Source organism: Oryctolagus cuniculus, chromosome 13 (assembly GCF_051225735.1).
Source record: "Oryctolagus cuniculus isolate XC-2025 breed Fujian yellow rabbit chromosome 13, ASM5122573v1, whole genome shotgun sequence".
Lineage (NCBI taxonomy): Eukaryota > Metazoa > Chordata > Mammalia > Lagomorpha > Leporidae > Oryctolagus > Oryctolagus cuniculus.
The window spans coordinates 82033889-82054056 of NC_142879.1; the positions used below are offsets into that span (position 1 = coordinate 82033889).

General features: G+C 38.7%; 1 long non-coding RNA gene across 2 annotated transcripts in view; it reads right to left on the minus strand.

The window, feature by feature from the left end:
• Positions 1-18814: 18814 nt before the first annotated feature.
• LOC149122701 (uncharacterized) overlaps positions 18815-20168 on the minus strand; it is a 31009-nt gene continuing 29655 nt past the window's right edge. The window contains exons 3-4 of one of the 2 annotated variants that reach the window (XR_016219354.1): positions 19679-19710; positions 18815-19022 (exon numbers count right to left, since the gene is read on the minus strand). This is a non-coding gene — a long non-coding RNA (uncharacterized LOC149122701). The remainder of the gene's footprint in view (positions 19023-19678; positions 19711-20168) is intronic. The other variant, XR_016219355.1, reaches the window with a different exon arrangement.

Sequence of the window (20168 nt, forward strand, 5' to 3'; positions counted from 1 at the left end):
AGCAAGGGCTGGCTTCAGAGTCTCCATCCCTTCTATTTACACCACGTCTTTCCTCAAGTGGCTCCTACTGTGCTTGTATCTTATGCCAATCCTCATGAGTCTCCAGCTCCTCTACATGTAGCCATTATCTTCCCCTCACATGCTGACCTCTCTGATTCATACAGCCCATGTCAGGATACCTGTGTCTCCATTCCTTTATACACAATGACTTCAGTCCTAATTCCTGGTTATTGCTGCATTCCTCTAAAGAAGGCTAAAATTCCCAATTGGTTTGCAATATTTGTCTCACTGTTGCAAATATATTGAGAATTACTGCCTGGCCTGAAAGTTGGTTGGTGGACAATCAGTTGAGAAATCACACAGATATTTGCTATCAGTACAGCTGCAGTGTCCTTTCCGATTTTTCAAAACAAAATGCTAATGTTACACACAAATGGCATAACCATGAACAATGCCTGCCCTGCAACAAGGAACCAGAAACCACTTATTATTGAATGAGACAACTGTGCAGAATAGATATTCAAAATATAACCTATTGAAATACTGGATTTTGAATATAAGTATATATTTGACCCTCAGGTCAAACCAAATCTCCTGGCTCTGATGTCTAATAGCCCCTGAAATTAGGCTCTCACTATCAAACTGCCCTGGAAAATCCCCAAGCACAAGCATCCAAGAAGCGTTCACAGCAGCAGCTTCCTGCCACACTACTGAGTGTACCACCATGTGATGTTCTCCCTGACTTCCCTTTATTCATTATCCACCGGCTGGTACCCAATCTGGCCATCCACAACAAAAGCAGAATACTCTCTACTTGATGCTGTCCTGAAGGGGCTCCTAAGTTGATGGATTTCAGGGAAATCTCATGGGTTCCTCTGGACCTTCCTTGACATTGATGAGGCTCATCCACCCATATAGTACACAAAAAAAGATAGTCACCAGTGATAGGCCCACTGGCATACTGGGTCTGAAACCCCACAGGCACTCCTCTGGATGACAGTCACCTTTTACTGGCTCATGACATAGATAATTGTGGCCTGATTGGAGACTGAATTACAGGGCATGCTCTCTTCAATTTATTATTGCAGTGCATCAGCCCTGCTGGGTCACTGACAGACTTAGGATAATTTCATGGTTAACATTATTAATGCAGGACACATGTTTTCTCATGAAATCTGGCATTGTTCCTCCCCACCTCTCATTTACCATTTCTGATCCTTGGCATGCCTTGAATTTGTGATAGTCTAATATCAACCTCCAGTATCTGTCTGATTTTAACTATCTAAACTGTTGAATTAAATCTGGATATGTTGGTGTTCACAATCTCTGATTCTTGCCTTATTTATTTTTAAGGAAAGAACTTAAACAGATAATGCTCTTTAACACGTAAATCCAGTATCAGTATACCAACTTTCAAAATTGATAATTTAATATTATCTAATATCCATTGTTTCTGAAATGTAACATAGATTCTGACTTAGGTATAGTTGGAAGGATGGTTAGAGGGTATCATTTGTATCTGCTCTTGCATTGTAGGTCACGGAACCAATGTTGTGTCCTTCCCATTACCAAGTATTTTCCCCCCATTTTACAATTTGAGAGCAGAGAGGTTAACCATGTTGGGCTAGAGGAAACAATAGACTCTTTGAAAACTTACCTTGGACTAGAGCACTGTTTTCTACCATAGTCACTATTATTTTGGAATCTTAACATTCAAGTTGCTATCTGAGTTCCCAGTGATTATGACATTCCCTACCATGAGGAATGACCCACAGAAAAGATCCACCTCTGTGGTTCTCAGCAGTAACAGTGCCCTTCGCACCAACACCAATTTTATTGCTTTTGTAAATGGAATGTCTTTGGGCCTCTTGTAGAACATAGTCATTTTATAACTTTTTCAGCTGTATCATTTTAGTAACTGTAGCATAATTCCTGTGAGATTTTGATTGTTTCTTTCTCTATCACAGAAATTCAGCTATTTCTACCTCCCTTAGCATGGACTGTTTTTGGTTTAAGTTTTCAAATGTCATCATAGTATTACCATCATCCTTTGGGATCTTTGACAATGGGTTAAAACCTTTGTTGTTGATGAGTGTTCTCACATTGAGAAACCCTCCCTTTTCTAAATTTTTCCTCCACCCTCAGGACTCAGTCTCATGCACACTCTGCCACTCCTGATAATACATATTGGCTAGGCCTTGCAACTGTTTCTTTTTAGACACAGCAATTTTTCTCACTTAAAAGATTATACTTCTGTAGCTAGGGCCATTAGCATGAAAAGGTTATTTAGCCTTGAAAGCTACTGTTAGGAAGAGTAGATGCAGTGAAATCCCAAAGTGAAATCTATTTCTGGGTGGCAAACTCCTTTCTTTCTCTAAGGCATATGTGATATAATAATATTAAATTGACATAAGTTGATGAAGTCAGAGTGGCCACAATTTGAGTGATTTTAGAAAGTCCATTGTCTGGGGACTAGTTTGGCAAGAGAGTATAGATAAACCTACTAGCCAAAGATCATTTTTCTCAAGAGAAAGGGACATAGCAGATTATACTATCATCAAAATTATGTAAGTATATTATAAGGCTTCATTGGAGTACTATCATAATTTAGACTTTTTTTATAGCCTTTCTTGTTTTACCCCCATAACCACCTGTTCGGTTAATATTATCAGCATTAAAATGATAGGTATGTTAAAATGCTTTATAGCCACAGTTATTAATTTTAGATTAATCAGAGATGGAAACTAATTTTCATGGGTGTAAATTATCATAATTGTAGCTAGTTGAATCACTTGGAAGCTTTCTGCACTTTTAGAACAAATTTTTAAAACCAAAAATTAAAGTTTAATATACAGTTTTGTCTTTATTGCATATAGCAATGTGTATCAAGTGTTTTATGTCCTAGAATCGGGATGATCATAAAAATGTGCTCTCTCTCTCTCTCTCTCTCTCTCTCTCTCTATATATATATATATATATAAATTATAGCTGAAAGTGCTTAACATATACCTTAAACTATAAGTCAGTATTCATTGGTGTAGATGTCTATCTGAATTTCAAGATTCTGGGTTATGCTATATAATTCTAGCAATTCATCTCATTCAGAAGAGAACAAGTCCTAGGCTGCTTACATACTCTGCTGGACTTGTGCTAACAGTGTTAAACTTCCTAAGAAACCTCCACTCTAAACTTATTACTTTTTCCCCCAAATACACTATTTTTAATTGATAGCTGGTGGCAAAGTGCTTCTGCTTAAAACACAAATAATCTTAAGATGATAAAACAAGCTGTAATTAACATGTTCCAATCATAAACATCACTAGAATGGAGAACTCAATGCTCTGTTAAAGAGTAATGAAGCATCAAGCTATGGATGTATCTCAGTGGATCCCTGGTGGTGGAACATGTTGTGGACAATAAGAGCATTGATAGATGTGCAAGTCTTCAATTAATGACATAAAGTGTTTAATAATTCAACTCAATAGACAATATAGCCAGTTCAAAAACTTCTAATCAAAGTGGGAAAAAAAATTCCTCTTACATTAGTAAGCACCAAATCACAAGGGTACTTCTATCATGCAGGATGCATTTATGAGTAGTAAGCCACTTTTATAATTTAAATCTTACTTTACTAGAAATTATGAACTTTGCATTTGGTTAAACTTAGTTTTTTTAAAAAGATTTATTCATTTATATGGAAGTCAGAGTTACACAGAGAGAGAAGCAGAGGCAGAGGTGGGGGATCTTCCATCTGCTGGTTCACTTCCCAATTGGCTGCAACAGCTGGAGCTGTGCTTATCCAAGGCCAGGAGCCAGGAGCTTCTTCCAGGTCTCTCACATAGATACAGGGGCCCAAGAATTTGGGCTATCCTCTACTGATTTTCCAGGCTATAGCTGTGAACTGGATTGTAAGTGGAGCAGCTAGGACTCAAACTGGTGCCCATATGGGATGCCAGCACTGCAGGCAAAAGCTTTACCTGCTACACCACAGTGCCACCCCATGTTTAAACTTATAATGAACAATTTAGAGATGAAATATAAAACATATAAAGAGTGGGGGCTGACATTTTGGTGTAGCGGGTAAAGACATCTCCTGTATTGCTGACATTTCATATGGGTGCCCCATTTGAGTCCCAGTTATTCCATTTCTGATTTGTCCCCCTGCTAATGTGCCTGGGAAAGTTGCAGAGCATTGCCCAAGTGCTTGGGTCACTGCACCCACATGGGATACCTGGAAGCATCTCTTGGCTTTTGACCAGAAACAGCATCATTTTACCTAGCAGTAGTGCTCAAATAGAATGAAGCACAAGCTATGTATGGATTTCAACATTTTTGCATGAAAATAAGTCCATCTAGTTTTTTCTATGAACTTTTTGAAGCCTCAGTGTAGTATATGGACCAAAAATGGCTTTTCCTTTGCTTACATTCATTATTTTAAAGAAAGTTCTAGGGATAGTGCTGTGGTGTAGTAGTTAATGCCAATGCCTGCAGTGCTGGTATACATTATGAGTGCCCATTTGAGACCCAGGTGCTCTACTTCTGACCCAGCTATTTCTATGGCCTGGGAAAGCAGTAGAAGATGGCCCAAGTGCTTGCAAACATGTACCCATGTGGGAGATCAGCCCAGCTTGAGCTGTTGTGGCCATTTGGGGAGTGAACCAATGGATGGAAGTTCTCTTCCTCTGCCTCTGCCTTTTGAAACTCTGCCTTTCAAATAAACAAACCTTTTAAAAAAAGAAAGTTCTGTAGCTGAATAGTGTAGAAAATTCTAGTGCCCCCTCTCTGTCATTCCAATTGGCTCAGGGATAGAAATTCCTTGCATGACACAAAGATCTTGGTGCAGGTTGCCAAATGTGACATTTGGAGTTCTAATCATCTCTAGTGCTGGGTGGCAATTCTGTCCTTATTCCCTTAGTTGAACTTCAGGAGGGCCAATGTATTCTGTGAGTAAGATGGTTTAAAATTCTGTCTCTTGTCATAATGTCCCAGGCTTCCAGCAGAAGTTCTCCCTTGACAGTAAAGAGATTGTGGCTATGTTCTTCCTGGTGCCAGCAGATGATAAGTTTGGGAAACAATAAAACAATGTGGGCTCATGTTTTATCAAAAAAGAAAAGAATTTCATTACTTGAGCTCTTATTTGGAAGTGGAAATTATCCTAATTTAGTGCTGCCTTTCTCATATAGGATTCATGGAACATGAAAGAGAGACAGACTATCAAACAATAGTGTATATGAGCTGGGAGAAACTATGGCAATTAACGAACCTCTTCCTTTTTTACATGGGAACATGGGACAAGGACTAGAAAATTTTCTTCTGTTCCAAGTGTAGGACTCTGCTTGTGGGTTTCTCATTCCCAGGGCATATTGTTTTCTTATTCCACCAGAATGGAAGCCATTTGCTGAGGGGACAGATATTAATTGCCTCCAAATCGAGTGTGAGTGCGGTTTTCAGGTTAATTCAATCAGAATTCCACAGCCAGTCATCTGGGAGGGGTGGATAAATCAGGAACAGCCAGTTTTCTTGTGACTAAATCAAGCCCAATATCACTGAGGACTCATGGATATCTAGGGCATTTTTCATATTTTTCTTATTTATCATGATTTGTTATGAATTTTCTAATGAGCTTTGAATTTGAGACTGGAAAATGGAGTTCAGGGCACGGGAGAAATGGCCATTTTCAATCAGAACACAACTGTTGGCTTCCTCAAATTCTGGATTTCTGTCATGGTTTTGGGTGCCTCAGCCGATTTTTGGTTTCTTGAGCGGCAATTTCCTAAATGTATTCTGGGTCTGAGTTTGTTTTGCCTTCTTCCTTCCCAAATTTTGTATTCTGATGCAATACAAACAAGAGTTTAGACAGAGTATCCATTTTGAAATAAAACCACAACAAATTGGCATTTAATGATTAGAAATGTATAAGCAGCATGACTTAGAGGAGTTTTGGTGTTGTGGAAAATGAAATGGAACCCTGTTGCTGAGGGGACAGATAGTAATTCCCACCAAATCAAGTTTGAATTAAGTTTTCATGTTAATTGATCAGAATTCCACAGCCAGTCAGCTGGCAGGGGTGATTGAATACAGAAGCAGTCGGTTTACTTGTGACTAAATCAAACCCAATATCACTAAGGACTCTTGGATTTCCTTGTTTTTTTTTTTTTTCAAATTTTTCTTCTTTCTCATTGTTTGCAATGAACCTTCTCACGTGAGCTTTGGTTTTGAGGCCGGAATATGGATTTCAATGTAAGGAGGAATGGTCTTTTTCAATCAGGGCACAGCTGTTTGCTTCCTCCAATTCTGGCTTGCTGTCATTGTTTTGGGTGCCTCAGCCAATTTTTGGTTTCTTGAGCAGCAATTTCCTAAATTTTTTGGGGGTCTGAGTTTGTTTTGCCATCTTCCCTCCCAAATTTTGTGTTCTGACGCAATACAAACAGGAGTTTAGACAGAGTACCTATTAGGAAATTAATAAACACAACAAATTGGCATTTCATGCTTTGAAATCTAGAGGCAACACGACCCAGAGCAGTTTTCGTGTTTTGGAAAATAAATGGAACCCTTTTACTGAGGGGACATATATTAATTCCCTCCAAATAGAGTGTGAGTGCAGTTTTCAGGTAAATTCAATCAAAATTCCACAGTCAGTCAGGTGGGAGGGGTGGATGAATCTGGAAACAGCCGGTTTCCTTGTTACTAAATCAAGCTCAAGATCACTAAGGACTCTTGCGTTTCTTTGGCTGTTTTCACATTTTTCTTATTTATCATGGTTAGTAATTAATTTTCTGATGTGAGCTTTGGTTTTGAGGCTGGCATATTGAGTTCAGGGCATGGGAGGAATGGTCTTTTTCAATCAGGGCACTACTGTTGGCTTGCTCCAATTCTGGCTTTCTGTCGTGGTTTTGGGTACCTCAGCTGATTTTTCGTTTCTTGAGCGGCTATTTCCTAAAGGTATTCTGGGTCTGAGTTGGTTTTGCCTTTTTCCTTCCCAACTTTTGTATTCTGATGCAATATAAACAAGAGTTTAGACAGAGTATCCATGAGGAAAGAGAAAACACAACCAATTCGCATTTCATGCTTAGAAATCTACAGGCAGCACGACCATGAGGAGTTTTTGTGTTTTGGAAAATGAAATGGAACCCTTAGGCTGAGGGGACATGTATCAATTCCCTCCAAATTGAGTGTGAATTCGATTTTCAGGTTAATTTTATCAGAATTTCACAGCCAGTCACCTGGGAGGGGTGAATGAATGCAGGAATAGCCTGTTTCCTTGTGACTAAATGAAGCCCAATATCACTAAGGCTCTTGGATTTCTTTTTGTTTTGTTTTGTTTTGTTTTTCACATTTATCTCATTTCCCATAGTTTGTAATGAACTTTCTGATGTGAGCTTTGGTTTTGAGGCTGGAGTATGGAGTTCAGGGCACAGGAGGTATGGTCTTTTTCAATCAGGGCACAGCTCTTGGCTTCTTCCAATTCTGGTTTTCTCTCATGGTTTTGGGTGCCTCAGCCGATTTTTGGTTTCTTGAGTGGAAATTTCCTAAATGTATTCTCAGTCTGAGTTTCTTTTAAATTCTTGCTTTCCAAATTTTTATTCTGATGCAACACAACAAGAGTTTAGACGGAGTATCCATTATGAAATAAAAACAAAACAAGTTGGCATTTCATGCTTAGAAATCTACAGGCAACAAACCAAGAGGAGTTTTTGTGTTTTGAAAAAAGAAATGGAACCCTTTTGCTGAGGGGACAGATATTAATTCCCCCAAATCGAGTGTGTATGTGATTTTCAAGTAAATTCAATCAGAAATCCACAGCCAGTCAGCTGGGAAAGGTGGATGAATCCGGAAGCAGCCGGTTTCCTTGTGACTAAATCAAGCCCAATATCACAAAGGACTCTTGGATTTCTTTGGCTTTTTTCATGTTTTTCTTATTTCTCATAGTTAGTAATGAATTTTCTGATGTGAGCTTTGATTTTGAGGCTGGAATATGGAGTTCAGGTCAAGGGAGGAATGGTCTTTCTCAAATAGGGCACAACTGTTGGCTTGCTTCAATTCTGGATTTATGTCATAGTTTTGGTAACCTCAGCCAATTTTTGGTTTCTTCAGTGGCAATTTCATAAATTGTTTCTGGGTCTGAGTTTGCTTTGCCTTCTTCCTTCCCAAATTTGGTATTCTGATGCAATACAAACAAGAGTTTATACTGAGTATCCATTATGAGAAAAAAAAAAAAAACACAACAAGTTGGCATTTCAAATCTACAGGCAACATGACCAAGAGGAGTTTTTGTGATATGGAAAATGAAATGGAACCCTTTGGCTGAGGGGACTGCTATTAATTCCCTCCAAATCGAGTGTGAGTGCAGTTTTCAGGTTAATTCAATCAGAATTCCACAGCCAGTCAGCTGGGAGGGGTGGATGAATCCAGAAACAGCCAGTTTCCTTGTGACTAAATCAAGCCCAGTATCACTGAGGACTCTTGGATTTCTTTGGCTTTTTTCACATTTTTCTTATTTCTCAGGGTTTGTAATGAACTTTCTGATGTAAGCTTTGGTTTTGAGGCTGGAATATGGAGTTCAGGGCATGGGAGGAATGGTCATTTCCAACCAGGGAACAGCTGTTGGCTTGCTCCAATTCTGGCTTTCTGTCATTGTTGTGGGTGCCTCAGCTGGTTTTTGGTTTCTTGAGCAGCGATTTCCTAAATTTTCTGGATCTGAGTTTGTTTTGCCTTCTTCCTTCCCAAATTTTGTATTCTGATACAATACAAACAAGAGTTAAGACAGAGTATCCATTTGGTAATAAAAAGAAAAACACCAAATTGGTGTCTCATGCCTAATAATCTACAGACAACAAGACCAACATGAGTTTTGTGTTTTGGAAAATGAAATGCAACACTTTTGCTGGGGGGACACATATTAATTCCCTCCAAATCGAGTATGAGTGCAATATTCAGGTTTATTCAATCAGAATTCCACAGCAGGTCAGCTGGGAGGTGTGGCTGAATCTGGCACCTGCCGGTTTCATTGTAACTAAATCAAGCCCAATATGACTAAGGACTCTGGGATTTCTTTGGCTTTTTTTGCATTTTACTTATTTATTATGGTTTGTAATGTATTTTCTGATGTGAGCTTTGGATTTGAGGCTGGAATATGGAATTCAGGGCATGGCAAGTATGGTCTATTTCAGTCAGGGCACAACTCTTGGCTTCCTCCAATTCTGACTTTCTGTCATGGTTTTGGTTGCCTCAGCCAATTTTTGGTTTCTTGAGCGACAATTTCCTCAACTGTTTCTGGGTCTGAGTTTGTTTTGCCTTCTTCCTTCCCATAATTTGTATTCTGAAGCAATACAAACAAGAGTTTAGACAGACTAGCCAATACAAAATAAAAAGCACCTCAAATTGGCGTTTCATGCTTAGAAAATTACAGGCAACACGACCAACATAAGTTTTTGTATTTTGGAAAAAGAAATAGAACGCTTCAAATTAGTGGACAGATATTAATTACCTCCAATTGGAATGTGAGTGCAATTTTCAGGTTAATTCAATCAGAATTCCACAGCCTGTCAGCTGGGAGGGGTGGATGAATCCAGGAACAGCCAGTTTCCATGTGAATAAATCAAGCCCAATATCACTAAGGACTCTTGGATTTATTTGGCTTTTTTCATGTTTTTCTTATTTATCAAGGTTTGTAATGAATTTTCTGATGTGTACTTTGGATTTGAGGCTGGAATATGGATTTCAGGTCACAGGAAGAATGGTCTTTTTCAATCAGGGCACAGCTGTTGGCTTCATCCAATTCTCGCTCTCTGTCATTGTTTTTGGGTGCCTCAGCCGGTTTTTGTTTTCTTGAGCAGCAATTTCCTAAATTTTCTGGGTCTGAGTTGGTTTTGCCTTCTTCTTTCCCATATTTTCTATTCTGATACAATACAAACAAGAGTTTACACAGAGTATCCATTAGGAAATAAAAAAAAAGGAATTGGCGTCTCATGCTCAATAATCTACAGGCAACACAACCAAGGTGAGTTTTTGTGCTTTGGAAAATGAAATGGAACCCTGTGGCTGAGGGGACAGATATTAATTCCCTCCAAATCGAGTGTGAATTCAATTTTCAGGTTAATTCAATCAGAATTCCACAGCCAGTCAGCTGGGAGGGGTGGATGAATCCAGAAGTAGTCAGTTTCCATGTGACTAAATTAAGTCCAATATCACCAAGGACTCTTGGATTTCTTTGGCTTTTTTCATATTTTTCTTATTTATCATGGTGTGTAATAAATTTTCTGATGCGAGCTTTGGATTTGAGGCTGGATTGTGGAGTTCAGGGCAGGGGAGGAGTGGTCTTTTTCAATCAGGGCATAGATGTTGGCTTGCTCTAATTCTGGCTTTCTTTCATTGTTTTGGTTGTCTCAGCTGATTTTTGCTTTCTTGATTGCAATTTCCTAATTTTTTGTGGGTCTGAGTTTGTTTTGCCTTCTTCCTTCCCAAATTTGGTAGTCTGACGCAATACAAACAAGAGTTTAGAAAGAGTTTCCCTTATGAAATAAAGAAATCCCAACAAATTGGCCTTTCATGCTTAGAAATCTGTGGGCAACACGACCAAGAGGAGTTTTCTGTTTTGGAAAATGAAATGGAACCCTTTTTATGAGGGGACAGGTATTAATTCCCTCCAAATTGAGTGTGAGTGCAATTTTCTGGTGAATTCAATCAGAATTCCACAGCCAGTCAGCTGGGAGGGGTGGATGAATCTTAAACAGCCGGATTCCTTGTGAGTAAATCAAGCCCAATATCACCAACTCCTGGATTTATTTGGCTTTCTCAACATTTTTCTTATTTCTCATGGTTTGTAATGAACTTTCTGATGTGAGCTTTGGTTTCGACGCTGGAATATGCAGTTCAGGACACAGGAGATATGGTCTTTTTCAATCAGGGCACAACTGTTGGTTTGCTCCAATTCTGGCTTTCTGTCATGGTTTTGAGTCCCTCAGCCAATATTTGGTTTCCTGAGCATCAATTTCCTAAATTGTTTCTGGCTCTGAGTTTGTTTTGCCTTCTTCCTTCCCAAATTTTGTATTCTGACACATTACAGAAAATTGTTTAACAGAATATGCATTAGGAAAGAAAAAAAAACAACAAGTTGGCGTCTCATGCTTAATAATCTACAGGCAAGATGACCAGAAGGATTTTATGTGTTTTGGAAATTGAAATGGAATCCTTTTGCTTGGGGACAGATATTAATTCCCTCCATTCAAGTGTGAGTGCGATATTCAGGATAATTCAATCAGAATTCCACAGCCAGTCAGCTGGGAGGGGTGGATGAATCTTAAACAGCCAGATTCCTTGTGACTATATCAACCCCAGTATCACTAAGGACTCTTGGATTTATTTGGCTTTTTCCACATTTTTCTTATTTATCATGGTTTGTAATGCATTTTCTGATGTGAGCTTTGTATTTGAGACTGGAATATGGAGTTCAGGGCATGGGAGGAATGGTCTTTTTCAATCAGGGCACAGCTGTTGGTTTGCTCTAATTCTGGCTTTCTGTCATGGTTTTGGGTGCCTCAGCTGAGTTTTGGGTTCATGAGTGACAATTTCCTAAATTGTTTCTGGCTCTGAGTTTGTTTTGCCTTCTTCCATCCCAAATTTTGTATTCTGATGCAATACAAACAAGAGTTAAGACAGAGTATCCATTATGAAATAAAAACACAACAAACTGGCATTTCACGCTTAGACATTTACAGGTAACACGAACAACATGGGTTTTGTGTTTTGGAAAATAAAATGGAACGCTTCCAATTAGTGGACAGATATTTATTCCCTCTTAATTGAGTGTGAGTGCAATTTTCATGTTAAATCAATCAGAATTCAACAGCCAGTTAGCTGGGAGGTGTAGATGAATCTGGAAGCAGCCAGTTTCCTTGTGACTGAATCAAGCCCAAGATCACTAAGGACTCTTGGATTTCTTTGGCTTTTCCCACATTTTTCTTATTTATCATTGTTTGTAATGCATTTTCTGATGTAAGCTTTGGTATTGAGGCTGGCATATTGAGTTCAGGGCATGGGAGGAAGGTTCTTTTTCAATCAGGCACAGCTGTTGGCTTGCTCCAATTCTGGATTTCTGTCATTGTTTTGGGGACCTCAGCTGATTTTTGGTTTCTTGAGCGTCAATTTCCTAAATGTATTCTGGGTCTGAGTTTGCCTTCTTCCTTCCCAAATTATGTATTCTGACACAATACAAACAAGAGTTTACACAGAGTATCCATTTTGAAATACATAACACAACCAATTCATATTTCATGCTTAGAAATCTACAGGCAACACGACCAAGAGGAGTTTTTGTGTTTTGAAAAATGAAATGTTACCCTTTTGCTGAGGGGACAGGTATTAATTCCCTCCAAATCGAGTGTAAATTCAATCTGAATTCCACAGCCAGTCAGGTGAGAGGGGTGGATGAATCCAGAAACAGTTGGTTTCCTTGTGAGTAATTCAAGCCCAATATGACTAAGGACTCTTGGATTTCTTTGTTTTTTTTTCACATTTTTCTTATGTATTATGCTTTGTAATGTATTTTCTCATGTTACCTTTAGTTTTGTGGCAGGAGTATGGAGTTCAGGGCACGGTAGGAATGGTGTTTTGCAATCAGGGCACAGCTGTTGGCTTGCTCCAAGTCTTGCTTTCTGTTGTGGTTTTGGGTGCCTCAGCCGATTTTTATAAGTGTGGTTTTCAGGTTAATTAAATCAGAATTCCACAGCCAGTCAGCAGGGCGTGTGGATGAATCATAAACACCTGGTTTCCTTGTGACTAAATCAAGCCAAATATCACCAAGGACTCATGGATTTATTTGGCTTTTTCCACATTTTTCTTATTTCTCATGGTTTGTAATGAACTTTCTGATGTGAGCTTTGGTTTTGAGGCTGCAATATGGAGTTCAGGACACGGCAGATATGGTCTTTTTCAATCAGGGAGCAGCTGTTTGTTCGCTCCAATTCTGGCTTTCTGTCATGGTTTTGGGTTCCTCAGCTGATTTTTGCTTTCTTGAGTGGAAATTTCCTAAATGTTTTCTGGGTCTGAGTTTGTTTTGCCTTCTTCCTTCCCAAATTTGATATTCTGACACAATACAAACAAGAGTTTAGACAGAGTAGCCATTATGAAATAAAAAAACACAACACTTTGATGTTTCATGCTTGAAATCTACAGGCAACACAATCAACATGAATTTTTGTGTTTTGGAAAAAGAAATGGAACCCTTCTAATGAGGGGACAGATGTTAATTCCCTCCCAATCGAGTGTGAGTTTGATGCTCAGGTTAATTCTATCAGAATTCCACAGCCAGTCAGGTGGGAGGTGTGGATGAATCTGGAAGTATCCGGTTTCCATTGACTAAATCAAGCCCAATATCACTAAGGACTCTTCGATTTCTTGGTCTTTTTTCACATTTTTTCTCATTTATCATGGTTTGTAATGAATTTTCTGATGTGTACTTTGGATTTGAGGCTAAAATATGGAGTTCAGGGCACAGGAGGAATGGTCTTTTTCAATCAGGGCATAGATGTTGGCTTGCTCCAATTCTGGCTTTCTGTCATGATTTTGGTTGCCTCAGCTGATTTTTCATTTCTGGAGCGGCAATTTCCTATACTTTTTCTGGGTCTGGGTTTGTTTTGCCTTCTTCCTTCCCAAATTTTGTGTTCTGACACAATACAAACAAGAGTTTAGACAGAGTAGCCATTAGGAAATAAAAAAAAAAACAAATTGGCGTTTCATGCTTAGAAATATACAGGCAACACGACCAACATGAATTTTTATGTTTTGGAATAAGAAATGGAACCCTTATACTGAGGGGACAGATATTAATTCCCTCCAAATCGAGTGTGAGTGTGATTTTCAGGTTAATTCAATCAGAAAAATTTACGGGATAAGCAAAAGCAGTGTTAAGAGGAACATTTATATCAATAGGTGCCTACATCAAGAAATTGGAAATCCACTAAATAGATGAGTTTTCAATTCATCTCAAGCATCTAGAAAAACTGCAGCAAACCAGACCCAAATCTAGTAGGAGAAATGAAAAAATTAAAATCAGAGAAGAAATCAACAGGATTGAATCCAAAACAAAATTACAAAAAATCAGCCAAACGAGAAGCTGTTTTTTTTTGAAAAAATAAACAAAATTGACACCCCACTGGCCCAACTCACTAAAAAAAGAAGAGAAATACCCAGATCAATAAAATCAGAGATCATAAGGAAACATAAAACAGACACCATGGAAATAAAGAGAATCATCAAAATTACTACAAGGAATTGTATGCCAGCAAATATGGAAACCTATCAGAAATGGATAGATTCCTGGACACATGCAACCTATCTACATTGAAGCAGGAAGACATAGAAAACCTAAACAGACCCATAACTGAGACAGAAATTGAAATGATCATAAAGGCCCTCCAAAAAAAAAAACAAAAAAAAAAGCTCAGGACCAGATGGATTCACTGCTGAATTCTACCAGACATTTAAAGAAGAACTGACTCCAATTCTTCCCAAACTATTCAGAACAATCAAAAAAGAGGGAATCCTCCCAAATTCTTTCTATGAAGCCAGCATCTCCTTAATTCCTAAGCCAGGAAAAGATGCAGCATGCAGCATTGAAAGAGTATTACAGGTCGGCGCTTCAGCTCACTAGGCTAATCCTCCGCCTTGCTGCGCCAGCACACCAGATTCTAGTCCCGGTCGGGGCTCCAGATTCTGTCCCGGTTGCCCCTCTTCCAGGCCAGCTCTCTGCTGTGGCCAGGGAGTGCAGTGGAGGTTGGCCCAAGTGCTTGCACCCTGCAACCCATGGGAGACCAGGATAAGACCTGGCTCCTGCCTTCAGATCAGTGCGGTGCACTGGCTGCAGTGTGCTGGCTGTGGCGGCCTTTGGAAGGTGAACCAACAGCAAAAGGAAGACCTTTCTCTATGTCTCTCTGTCTATCTCACTGTCCACTATGCCTGTCAAAAAAAAAAAAAAGAAAAAGAAGAAAGAGAATTACAGACCAATATCCCTGATGAACATAGATGCAAAAATCCTCAATAAAATTCTGGCCAATAGAATGCAACAACACATCAGAAAGATCATCCACCCAGACCAAGTGGGATTTATCCCTGGCATACAGGGATGGTTCAATGTGTGCAAAACAATCAACGTGATACACCACATTAACAGACTGAAGAAGAAAAACCATATGATTACCTCAATAGATGCTGAGAAAGCATTTGATAAAATATAACACACTTTCATGATGAAAACTTTAAGCAAACTGGGTATGGAAGGAACATTCCTTAATACAATCAAAGCAATTTATGAAAAAAACACGGTCACCATCCTATTGAATGGGGAAAAGTTGTAAGCATTTCCACTGAGATCTGGTACCAGACATGGATGCCCACTCTCACCACTGCTATTCAATAGAGTTCTGGAAGTTTTAGCCAGAGCTATTAGGCAAGAAAAAGAAATTAAAGGGATACAAATTGGGAAGGAAGAAGTCAAACTATCCCTCTTTGCAGATGATATGATTCTTTATTTAGGGGACCCAAAGAACTCTACTAAGAGAGTAGTGCAACTCATAGAATAGTTTGGCAAAGTTTCAGGATATAAAATCAATGCACAAAAATCAACAGCCTTTGTATACCCAGGCAATGCCACAGCTGAGAAAGAACTTCTAAGATCAATCCCATTCACAATAGCTACAAAAACAATCAAATACCTTGGAATAAACTTAACCAAGGACGTTAGGATCTCTACAATGAAAATTAAAAAACCTTAAAGAAAGATATAGAAAAGGCTACCAAAAAATGGAAAAATCTTCCATGCTCATGGATTGGAAGAATCAATATCATCAAAATGTCCATTCTCCCAAAAGCAATTTATACATTCAATGCAATTCCAATCAAGATACCAAAGACCTGCTTCTAGATCTGGAAAAATGATGCTGAAATTCATATGGAGGCACAAGAGACCTCGAATAGCTAAAGCAATCTTCTACAACAAAAACAAAGCCAGAGGCATCACAATAGCAGATTTCAGGACATACTACAGGGCAGTTGTTATCAAAACAGCATTGTACTGGTACAGAACAGATGGATAGACCAATGGAACACAATAGAAACACCAGAAATCAATCCAAACTTCTACAGTCACCTTATATTTATCAAGAATCCAAAACCAATCCCTGGAGTAAGGACAGTCTAGTCAATAAATTGTGCTGGGAAAATTGGATTTCCACATGCAAAAGCATGAAGCAAGATGCCGACCTTTCACCTTACACAAACATTCACTCAACAAGGATTAAAGACTTAAATCTAAGATCCGACACCATCAAATTATTAGAGAGCATTGGAGAAACCCTGCAAGATAAAGGTACTGCCAAAGACTTCTTGGAAAATACCCCAGAAGCACAAGCAGTCAAAGTCAAAATTAACATTTGGGATTGCATCAAATTGAGAAGTTTCTGTACTGCAAAAGAAACAGTCAGGAAAGTGAAGAGGCAACTGACAGAATGGGAAAAATATTTGCAAACTATGCAACAGATAAAGGGTTGATAACAAGAATCTACAAAGAAATCAAGAAACTCCACAACATCAAAACAAACAACCCACTTAAGAGATGGGCCAAGGACCTCAACAGACATTTTTCAAAAGAGGAAATCCAAATGGCCAACAGGCACATGAAAAAATGTTCAAGATCACTAGCAATCAGGGAGATGCAAATCAAAACCACAATGAGGTTTCACCTCACCCCGGTTAGAATGGCTCACATTCAGAAATCTACCAACAATAGATGCTGGAGAGGAGGTAGGGAAAAAGGGACACTAACGCACTGTTGGTGGGAATGCAAACTGGTGAAGCCACTGTGGAAGTCAGTCTGGAGATTCCTCAGAAACCTGAAGATAACCCTACCATTCAACCCAGCCATCCCACTCCTTGGAATTTACCCAAAGGAAATGAAATTGGGAAACAAACAAGCTGTCTGCATATTAATGTTTATTGCAGCTCAATTCACAATAGCTAAGAGCTGGAACCAACCCAAATGCCCATCAACAGTAGACTGGATAAAGAAATTATGGGACGTGCACTCTATCAAATACTATCCAGAGGTGAAAAACAACGAAATCCAGTCATTTGCAACAAGAATGAGCAATCTGGAAAAATTATGCTGAGTGAATTAAGCCAGGCCAAAAGGGAAAAATTTCATATGTTCTCCCTGATCAGCGACAACTATCTGAGCACCAAAGGGGAAACCTGTTGAAGTAAAATGGACACTATGAGAAACAGTGACTTGATAAGCTCGTGTCCTGACTGTTGATGTACAATGTAATACTTTATCCATTCTAGTATTTTCTCATTGTTTTGTTCTAGTACTATTGGTTGAACTCTGTGATTAACACACAACTATTCTTAGGTGTTTAAATTTTAACTGAAAAGTGATACCTGTTAAATATAAGAGTGGGAATAAGAGAGGGAGGAGATGTACAATTTGGGACATGCTCAATTGGACTTGTCCCAAATGGTGGAGTTAGAATCATGCCAGGGGATCCCAATACAATCCCATCAAGGTGGCATGTACAATGCCATCTCACTAGTCCAAGTGGTCAAATTCAGTTCACAATTGATCACACTGATAGGTCTAAGAGTCAAAGGGACCACACAAACAAGACTAGTGTCTGCTAATACTAGCTGATAGAATCAAAAAGGGACAGAACGATCCATCATGGGAAGCGGGATACACAGCAGACTCATAGAATGGCAGATGTCGTAAATAGTACTCTGGCCTCAGAATCAGCCCTTAAGGCAATCGGACCTGGCTGAAGAGCCTATGAGAGTATTTTAGGCATGGAAAGCCAAGACACCCTGGAAAAAAAAGACCTAAATGGAAGATCTCTGCGAGTGAGATCCCAGTGGAAAGAACGGGGCCATCAAAGAAGGAGGTACCTTTCTCTGAAGGGAGGAGAGAACTTCCACTTTGACTATGACCCTGTCAGAATAAGATCGAAATTGGCGAACTCAAAAGGCTTCCATAGCCTTGGCAACTCATGACTAGAGCCTAGCGAGATTACTGACGCCATAAACAAAAGTGTCAAATTGTTAAGTCAACAACAGGAGTCACTGTGTACTTACTTCTCATGTGGGATCTGTGCTTAGTGTGTTTTCCAATGTGAAGTAATGCTATAACTAGTACTGAAACAGTATTTTACACTTTCTGTTTCTGTGTGGGTGCAAACTGATGAAATCTTTACTTAATATATATTGAATCGATCTTCTGTATATAAAGATAATTGAAGATGAATCTTGATGTGAATGCAATGTGAGAGGGAGGAGGAGATGGGAGGGGTATCAGTGGGAGGGAAATTATGGGGGGAGGAAGCCATTGTAATCCATTAACTGTACTATGGATTTCTATATTTACTAAATAAAAATAAATTTAAAATAACAAGTGCCCATAATATCAGAGAAATGAAATTATCATGCAGTACTGATGCAAATGTAAAGTGATGCAGATGATATGGCCCACAGTACTGAAGACCTGCTGATGCTGTTCACTTTCTCACTCAGAAAGTTCAGAAGCAGTGCAGTACATCAGAAAGAAAGAGTGTGGGATTGTTTTGATGGCCTCCATCTTCTTTTAAAAATGTCCGTATCCAAGCAATTCTGAGACCTAACAGGATTACCCCCAATTAATCCTTACTCATCTAGGTAAGGCTCTAACTCTTAACACTATTGTAAGATTAAAATTCCACCTTCTTCATGTCTCAAGTTGGATTTATTCACAGTAAATCATATTCAAACCATTTCAGCATACAGTAAAGTATAATATGGTACAATATAGTACAATATGGACTGACTGTAAAGGCATACCGGTACATGAAATAAGCCATTACAAAATGATAATTATTTTGTGATTCACCTTCTATGAGGTAACTAGAGGAGACAAATTAATAGATATATAACGTAGAGAATTGACTTCCATGGTCTGTGGTGGAGGGGCATAGGGATTTGGTTTCTGAGGCACAAAGTTTTACCTGGGGAGATTAAAGAAAGATAGATGGATGGTGTTGATTATTGCAGAAGAATGTGTATAGGCTTACTGACATAGACATTCACAATTTAAAATGCCAAATGATAGGTTATACTTTTATCATATATAATACTGGATTTTAACAAATTAATAACCAAGTCCTCTTCCATAATCATTTGCAATTATACATACATACATCTATTTTAATGCTAATTTAGATGTAAATTTAGGTGTAACCAATGAAATATGATGATATAACATTTAACAGTACTTGAAAACATGACAAGCTATTTTATCAGGAGAGGGTAGAAATATACAATTTTGTATTATATCAAATTACAGAAAGAATCATATATATACATGTGTGTATGCAAAATGTACAAGACATATCTGAAAGTGTATCCTTATTCATTTACTTTTATTTGAAACACACACATGCACAGAGAGAGATAGATAGAGAGAGAGAGAGAGAAAGAGAAAGAGGAAGGGAGAGATAAAGAAAGAGAAAGAGAGGAGAGAGAGAGAGAGAGAGAGAGAGAGAGAGAGAGAGAGAAATAGACACAGAAGCATAGAAATCCCATAATCTTCTTTACTCCACAAATGCCTAAATAATGAAGGCTGTGTCAGGCTGGGTATCTTCGGGTGATGACAGAGACTCACCTGCAGTCTCCTAACTCTGTATTAGCAGGAAGCTGGAATTAGGAGCAGATTCAGGACATAAACACACACAATCTATATGGAATTCAGGTGATGACAGAGGTATATTTTCTAAAATTTTATTGATTTGTTTTCATTTTGATTCAAATGGAGAGAGAGATGAGGGAGAGTGGGAATATTTCATTTTCCAATTAATTCCACCCAAAATCACTTCATCCAAAAATATACCAGGATACTGAAATTTAATTTGGTCACCCATTTGGGAGGTAGGGAGTCAAATATTTTAGCCATCAACTACTGCCTCCGAGGACACATATTCACAGGAAATGGAGAAAGAGGAGAGTAGTGAGACTCAAAATGAAGCAATCTGATAGAGTATGTGGGTATTCAAAATGGCAACTTAAGCTAGTGACAAACACTCACCATCTTAGTAACCAGGAAATTGTTCATGTTCTATGTCTCCTTTATTTACATTCTTGATTTTGAGTCTGGT